At 45.7% G+C, this 8,983-nt stretch overlaps 1 protein-coding gene across 1 annotated transcript in view; it reads left to right on the top strand.

Annotated features, from left to right (window-relative positions):
* The first annotated feature begins 1,701 nt into the window (after positions 1-1,701).
* NRROS (negative regulator of reactive oxygen species) overlaps positions 1,702-8,983 on the top strand; it is a 28,949-nt gene continuing 21,667 nt past the window's right edge. Inside the window, exon 1 of the mRNA XM_059687497.1 lies at positions 1,702-1,835. The gene's annotated coding sequence lies outside the window, so the exon portion shown is untranslated. The remainder of the gene's footprint in view (positions 1,836-8,983) is intronic.

The following is an 8,983-nucleotide window of genomic DNA, read 5'->3' as shown; positions in this document are numbered from 1 at the left end:
GGACGAGGCCCAGAAATCAGGATTTTAAAACGATTCCCAGGTGATTCTAATGTGCAGCCAAGGTTGAGAACCACTGGTTTAGGGAAACTTGAGCAGATAAGAGTAGAGGAAACCCACCTGGGGACCACAATGAAAAGAGGCTGGAGGCAAGATCAGGCTGCATAAGGCACTTTCTCCTCTAGCTGGGAACTGCTCAGCTCCTTGCTTTCACCTCAGATCTCCTCTGAGATCCTGGTGTGCTGCTTGCACTAAACTTGGCTTGAGCAGGGGATGTGTACAAATTTCCCAATACATGGAGCAAGCTCAAAAAAAGAGGGACAGGTGTGCTTTGCCAGTGTGCACCGTGGGTTATGCTCCAGGGGAAGTGCCCTCATCTCTTCTGCCTTGTGCGGCATGGTCAGGTGAAGAAGCACAGCACCCAACCAAGCTGGAAAACCCTGAACTGTGCGGTCAGGGTTACAGCCTCGCTGGCATGAGAACCGTTCTGTTTTCAGTTGTAAATCAACATTGGTTTTGGCTGCAAGTCTTAGGTCCTCCCTGCCGAGCCAGCTTGCTGCTAGCAGGAGAGCTGCTGTGCTCTGCGCCAACAAACTGGCTTCTCCCCACACATTCATCAAGATAACTGGTTTCCTAAGCTTTTTTTTTTTGTTAAGGGTAGCAGCCACCTTTCTCAAAAGAAATTCTATAGAGAATCTCAATGTATAAAACATACAAAAGTGGGATTGCTTGTGATAAGGAGGGGATAGAGCAGACCATGTGCTGGATGTTTGGAGCAGGAAGGACTTGTTCCTATTCTCCCAGGATAGCCATGCCCAGGGCAATAATGCAATAAAGAATCACAAGTCAACAGGCAGCAAGAGACACGAACCAGCCCTCCAGGACACTTGGACCCCCCCAGATCTGATGGGAGAGAGCAGCACTGGAGATCCCTTCTCTGACGCTCCTAGAACCCTTGTCTGCATCGCTCATTCAGCATGCGCTGACCGTCCACATTTTACCTTCTCCACTAGATTTTAGCTCTTGGAGTATAGAAGCTATGAGATCATGCAAATAAATTTCTTAGCATAGTGCCTAACAGATTTTTGATGGTAGCTATTAATTCGATTTAAAAAAATTCTTGGCAAGAGCTAGAAGGGAATTTTGTACACATCAGGTACAAAATTTTATCCAGCCTATGATCAATACGCTCATGGCACTCTGACAGTCCCTACTAAGCAGTGTCCATTTCTTTTTCTGTTTTTGATGTGCTGGACACATAAAAGGAGATTATTAATAAAGATCAGCTGATTAGATGGCTCTTCCAAGTGGTGGACTTTCTCCCAAGTGGAAAACCTGTGTCCGACCCGTTTCCAAAGTCTGCCCCAGCTTGACCCTTGGACATAACCTCGGAGGGGAGTTTTTTGAGTCAGCAGAGCTCACAGACAGAGGCCCTCCAGCTCAAAATCTCTAAGGCCAGAAAGCCCGGGGAGCCTTGGTTAGCACTGCTGGGGGGCCGTAAAAATGCCTGCCCTCCTTCTCCACTAGCCCAGCGGGTAGTCCTGGGGCCGCTGTCCCCGCTCTTCCCGCTCTTCCCGCGGCTGCCCTCTCCCTTCCCCCCTCGCCGCCCACCCGAGGGGGCAGTTCCTTCTCTGGTGCCTGATCGCTGTGAGTGCTGAGTTGCAGAGCAGCTCGCTCTCCATGTGACTTCAGTTTCCGTCAGTTCCTTCCGCAAGTGCTAAAATAATCTGATGCTCCAGAGAGAGGCGGCGGCCCAGCCCTGCTTTGGGCTGCTGTCGAGGAGGCCGGAGCCCTGGGAGAGGATGCGCTCGGAGGAGCCGCCTGGGCCCGCGGGAGCCGTGAGTATTTCCTGCGTGGCGGGCTGCCACCCTTTTTGAGGTGGGCGAGCTCGGCCCACAGCGGGGACTGTCGGGGAGGTAGTGGCTCGCTGCAGCCAAGCTCCACCGCTGTTGTGCCCAGTGCAGGGGCTACAGCTCGGGGGTAGGTGGATTCGCGTCCCTAGGAGCCCTGAGAACTGAACAAGGTGCTGTGGTGTAGGGGAACCGACAAGGGCTTCAGATTCCTGGTTTGAGAGTTTGATTACTGGCCTTGTGAGGAGAATGTCCAAGCCTCAGTTTCTTCATCTGCAAAATGGGAACAATCAAGCTTCCTCCTGGGTTGGATGCATGGATGCAATAAGACTACTCGGTGAGCACTCAGCATGTTGGGGTGCTTGGATCTTCTTTCCTGCCCCACAAGTCATAGATGAGGACACCGATACTCGTGGACAGCAACACATACTTACGGATGTCTTCCACGTGCAGGCCTGCTCTGGGTGTTGGGGACAGAGCTCTGAAGGAGACAGGCAAAGCCCCTTCGCCACACAGTGTTCTGGGGAAATTCACTAGCTAGTAAATGTCAGAGGGAGACCAGATCCCAGGCCTTTCTGAGTCTTTGTCCAGTGCTCTTCCTCACAGCCCCCATGTGGGCTGGATTCTGGAGGATTCAGCACATATTCCCATGCACTCAGGAGCTGACATAAGTGAGGAGCCACTGACTCGGCTCTGGCTCTGTACTGCCTTCAGAATGGGCGCCAGCTCACTTGGCGCCTGAGAGAAGGTGACCACGTGCCCAACAGTGGCTGCGACTCAGGGAGGCCGAGGCATGGTCCTTGGGATGGAGCTCACGGGTAGGGCTGGTCTGGGGAACCCTTGGGAGGTTTCTTCCGTGATGGGTACAGCCTGTTGGGAGCTTGGACAATAGAAATGTTTTGAATTTATAAAGCTGGTCTTTTGAGGTTTTCTCTGCTCCTTTCACCCACTGTCTGCACTGCACAGGCTGTTTCTGTGGGCTTTACAGCTCTGAGAATTACTTATTGGCCTCACACACCCCATGGGTTTTTACAGGTATGTCTGAGAGTTCCTAGAGGGAATTATAGAATTACGGGCCCAGGAAAACAAACAAACAAACAAACAAACAAACAAACAAACAAACAAACAAACAGAAAACCCCAGCTCAACTCCTGCCTTTAGGCTTAAAAAAAAAGAAAAGAAACAAAAAACCTGTTTCACAAAGAGGGTGCTTTCATCTAATGGGTAACCTCATGACACTTCATGAAAACCCATAGAAACCTGATCCCGCATAGTGTTTCAACCCATCATCCAAGAACAGAGCCTCCCAGACAGATAGCAGGCTCCTGGCGTCTGTCCTGGGGCCCGAGTTAGGGATGCACTGGCCTGTCTGTCCCTGATCTTTCTTTGTCCTGGGAGAGTGACACCAGCACTGATGGTAACCTGCATCCTGGCTGCAGTGTGTCTCCACACCACAAGGCGTAAGGTAGATTCTTGGCTGGACAACTAGATGTACCTCACGCCTCAGATCCAATTATAACCACATAAGTTAGGGGAGGGGAGGCTTTCAACCATGACTGAAAAACATTACCTTTCTCAGGACCGGCTTGCTGTGTGCTCAGTGATGCTCACTGATGTGGTCACACCTTAGTGACAAATATTTTTGCCTTTAGTAAAATTTCTTTATTATACTCATTTCCCTCCCCTCCTAAAACTATTCTTCTCAACTTCACCATTGAACAAATTGTCATGGCTCCCTGTGTGGGAGGCTCTGGATTTGGTTAAGCGATGATCTCTGAAAGCTGAGAGAATTAAGGAGAGGAAAAAAGGACAATGATATTTGTATCTTATCAAGCCTCACAAGTAACTGTAAATCTGAGTGTAGGGGTCTTTTAGTTACAAATGACAAAAACCCAATTAGCTTGGCTTCAGCAAAAAAAAAAAAATATAGAAAAAAGTGAATTTATTGTTTCCAATAACCAAAAAGTCTATGGAAAATAGCTTCAGGCATGGCTAGATCCAGGTGCTTAAACATGGCTAGGAATCCATCTAGCTCCATTCCTCAGCATTGCTTTCCTCTGTGTAGGCTTCATTCTCAGGCAGGTACTAAAGTTGGTGGCAAAGATGGGTGCCTGCAGCTCCAAGCTTAATTGCCACCAGTTTGGCATCTGAAGCAGGAAGAGAAAGCCTCTTTCCCCAAAGTTCTAGCAACAATCCTTGCATTGATTCTCATGGGCTTGGCTTCGTGAACCCATTATAAACCAATCACCGTGGTTAGGGAATAGGAGGCTCTGATGGGCCCAGGCTTGTTCCCAGGCCTCTCCTTGGAACCAGGAGTGAAGGTCAAACTCAACTGAACATGATCTTCTTCAGAAAATAAGGGGGTTGATTGCATGGCAATGTAAATGCACTTAACACTACTGTGCTCTACACCTAAAGTGGTGAAGATGGTAAATTTTATGTTATGTCTATTTTACCACAATTAAAAATTAAAATAATCAAGAAAGAAACTGGTGATTTCCTCAAAGGGGAGTTAAGGAATTGTTACCAGAAGGAGAAATGAATGTGGGTAGGCAAAACCAACTGATTTTCAGAGCAAATGGAGTCAGGTGCTGAGAGCAAACCACATGTGTCTTCTCACTTCAATGCATGAGTGGTTTCAGACTGAACAAAGGGAATACAGGAGGAAGTAGAGAATCTGTCATGGTTCTCACCATCGAGGTGGGCAAGAAGAGCAGGGCTGGTCCCAATAATGGGCTAAATGTAGCTACAAAGCCCCGAGGACACAGGGACTCCACACACAGCCTAGAAGGTTGCCTTGGTCAGGTGCTCTGCCATGTGTCTACACTGCTTTCTGCTGCCAAGAAAGAAAGAAAAGAGTGGGCAGGGGACTTCTCTTCAGGAGATAGCACTTGGGGCTCTATCTAGTCACCCTGGCTCTTCTCAAGCAGAAAGTGAGTGAGGAAGCCCAGCACCCAAAGTGACCAGTAGAAGCTCATCTAAGAGTACACATCATGTTCTTCAATAGCCTCATGTCACTCCATTTTAGATGTCAGGCTGGACACTGGCTCCTCCTGATCTTTCCTACTGTCCTCTCCTTGTCCAGCCGTGATCCCTCAGGTCTCTCCTGCCCTTTCGGTGTCTCCTCTCAATGGTCCTACCAGACGCCAAGTCCCTCGCTTGGCCTGCAGGGTCAATGGCAAATGCGTCTTTCCCTGACTAGCCCTGGGCCACTACTTCAGCTTCAGACATGTTAATGGTCTCCTTATCACTGCCCAGCCTGGTACCCTGTGACTTCCTCATGGGCCTCCCCCATTGACCTTTCTCTTGTTCTAGATCAGTGGTTCTCAACCTTCTGGCCCTTTAAATACAGTTCCTCATGTTGTGACCCAACCATAACATTATTTTCGTTGCTACTTCATAACTGTAATGTTGCTACTGTTATGAATCGTAATGTAAATATCTGATATGCAGGATGGTCTTAGGCGACCCCTGTGAAAGGGTCATTCGACCGCCAAAGGGGTGCGACCCACAGGTTGAGAACCGCTGTTCTAGATTCTTGCATCCTTCCTCAAGTTCCTAAGCTTCCATCTTAGCTAATAATACTGACTTCTTATTCCCTTCTATATCCTCTGTTTTTTAGACTTTCTGGTTTCTTTAGCAGAACATCTAAAGGTCCTCACCTTTGTCATAGGTCTAATCCATGGTGTCAACAGGTTGTCTCATCCCCACAGAGACCATGAACCCATGAACACTCAGGGGTGATATTTAGAATATCAGACACCACATGGTATAGGCACTGACCAATCAGAATGGACATTATCATTAGAAGCAGGGTCCTGGGTTGCTGGATCATGGTGGGAGCCTTGAGAGTTCCAAGACAGTGGCTAGGCTACTGTGGTGGGATTCGTGAAGTAGCTGTTTACCGATAAATACATATCTATGCAATCCAGCTAAACATTCATTCAATGTATATTCCCCTCAGACAGGTTCACATTGAGCCCTTCCTACCTGGGTCAGAACTCAGATTGGGTTCTGGCTTCACTGTCTACAAACTATGTGACTTGAGCAATTCGCTTGGCGTTTTTGAGTCTTGAGCTTCTTATCTGTCAAATGGAGATAATAAGAAGGGACTAGAACATAGATGTTTGTACACTAATGTTCATAGCAGCATTACTTACCATGATCAAAAGGTAGAAACATGCCCAGTTGGCATGGCTCAGTGGTTGAGTGTCGAAACAACCCAACTGTGCATGATGGAGAATGAATAAACAAAATGTGGTGTATACTTACAATGGAATGTTATTCAGCCATAAAAAGGAATGAAATTCTGATACATGTTATACAATGGAAGTGGCCTTGAAAACATTATGCTAAATTAAATAAGCCAGACACAAAAGGACAGATGTTACATGATTCCATTTACATGATTCTACTTATATGAGGTACCTAGAATCCTATCTAATCAAAGGGTAATATGGAAATTAACTATCACTCCATCACAAAGATGACGGCACCCATAGCCACAAGATGGTGGTGCCCAGTCCCCTTAGCCTTGCAGGAGTCCCCCAGTCCTGGAGGGGTGGCTGCTGAGAGTGGGCAGTGTGAGCAGCCTGGCAGAATGCTTGCTTCCTTGCCACGGTGACGAGGCAAGTGTCCTGCCCCAGCTGCAGAGAGCCTCTGGGCCGCAGAGAGCCTCTGGGCAGCGGGTGCAGAGCGGCCAGGACCCGCAGAGAGCAGAGTACCATGGGGAGTGGGCCTAAGCCGTCAGGGCTCCCGGATTGGAGAGGGCTCCCCTGAGGGCTTCCAGATTGGAGAGGGTGTAGGTCGGGCTGAGGAACCCACCCCCTGTGCATGAATTTTGGGCACCGGGCCTCTAGTAGGCAAATATATAGAGAAGAAAGCATCATGGTTACCAGGAGCTGAAGGGAGGGAAGAATGAGGAGTTACATTAACTGGTACAGAACTTCAGTTTGGGATGATGAAAAGTACTGGAGATGGGTAACGGTGAGGTTGAATGACAATGTAAATTTACTTAATGCTCCTAGAAAGGCATTAAATTGGTAAATTATATGTATATTTTACCACAATAAAAAAAAAATGGAGATGGCCTGGGCTGGTGTGGCTCAGTTGGTTGGAGCATTGTCCCATACACCAGAAGGCGGGGGATTTGATTCCTGGTCAGGCTACATACCCAGGTTTCGGGTTTGGTCCACGTTGGGCATGTGCGCGAGGTAGCCAATCGATGTTTCCCTTTCTCCCTTCCTCTCTAAAATCAATTTAAAAAAATTTTAAATGGAGAGAATAATGCCTACTCTGTAGAAGTGTTATGAGTATTAAATGAGATCAAATGTCTGTAAGAAGCCTTTGCAACCTCAAGTGCTATTTTTATTAACCAATAGCATTAAGTATAATCCAATTGTCCTGGATTCATTCAAGGATTTCCTAAAAATAATTATTTTAGGGGTAGGAAGGGATATTCTTCTGAGAATTCAAATAAGTTTTTTTAAAAAAATCAGCCTTAGAATAGTCACGTTGCCAGTATAATTTGAGGGATTTTGAAAGGCAAATTTATCTCCCCTGCCGTCCTGAAACTATACCATTAAACTTTATTATTTTTCATAATTATCATATAAATACCCATTAAAGTATAGTGCATGAAAGAGGATAGCAGTCATTTACACTTCAGTATGAATTGTATTCCTCCTAATTTTGGCTGAGAATAGTAAGATAGTGATTATCAAATTATTTTTTTTTATAAGACATAAATATTTTTCCCAAATAAAATACCTGACTTTGCAATCTCAATTAAGTTGAGATTAAATTAATTATATTGATCCAGAAGATTGAAAACATAGGAACTTTAAAATTTATTTTATTTTTTTAATATATATTTTTTATTTCAGAGAGGAAGGGAGAGGGAGAGAGAGAAACATCAATGATGAGAGAGAATCATTAATCAGCTGCCTCCAGCACACCCCCTACTAGGGATGAAGTCTGAAACCCGGGCATGTGCCCTTAACCAGAATTGAACCCAGGACCCTCCAATCCACAGGCCGACACTATCCACTGAGCCAAACCAGCTAGGGCAGGAATTTTTAAGTTAAATCACTTGATATGCATTCTGAACTACTTAGAGGGAAGTATACTGATGACTGCATTCTATTTTGAAATGCATCAAAAAATAAGATGGATTGAAGGATGGATAAAAGGATAGATGGATAGATATGTGATAAAAACTAGTAAAAAGTTAATAGTAGCCCTGGCTGGTGTGGCTCAGTTGGTTGGAGCATCATCCTGTACACCAAAGAGTGGTGGGTTTGGTTTCTGGTCAGGGCACATGCCTAGGCTGCAGGTTCAATCCCCGGTAGGGTCAAGTATAGGAAACAGCCGATGGATTTTTCTCTCTCTTCTTCTCCATTCCTCTCTTTAAAGTCAATAAAGTTCTTTAAAAAAAAAAAAAAGTGAAGCTTAGAATCTAGGTGATGGGATATGAGTAATCATTGTCAAATTCTTTTCAACTTAACTATATGCTAATTTTTTTATAATGAAAAGGAGGAAAGTTAAATTACTGACAGGAGTTGCTCATATTCATTTTCATAAACATAGAAATCAATAATAATAAAAAATCTTCCAGCTGTGGCTGGGCAGCTCAGTCATCCCAATACACCAAGGTTGTGTGTTCGATCCTTGACCAGAGCACATAAAAGAAGCAATGAATGAATATATCAATAAGTGGAACAACAAATCAGTGTTTCTCCCTCCCCTGCTTTTCTCTCTCTAAAAATCAATAGGAACTTCATCTATAATATACTAGCATATTATATGCATTATTGAACTATTAGGATGTGATGAGGAGGTAACATATGCACTAGGCCTTGAAGGATGAGAAGGAGTTAGCCAGGGGTGGGCAAACTTTTTGACTCGAGTGCCACAATGGGTTCTTAAACCGGGCCGGAGGGCCGGAACAAAAGCATGGATGGAGTGTTTGTGTGAACTAATATAAATTCAAAGTAAACATCATTACATAAAAGGGTACAGCCCTTTTTTTTTTTTTTAGTTTTATTCATTTCAAACGGGCCGGATCCAGCCCGCAGGCCATAGTTTGCCCACGGCTGAGTTCGAGACCAGGAAAAGGGCCTTTTCCACAGAGGAAA

The sequence above is a fragment of the Myotis daubentonii genome, chromosome 3, assembly GCF_963259705.1.
Source record: "Myotis daubentonii chromosome 3, mMyoDau2.1, whole genome shotgun sequence".
Taxonomy (NCBI): domain Eukaryota; kingdom Metazoa; phylum Chordata; class Mammalia; order Chiroptera; family Vespertilionidae; genus Myotis; species Myotis daubentonii.
This window is presented reverse-complemented; position numbering and strand designations above follow the sequence as displayed.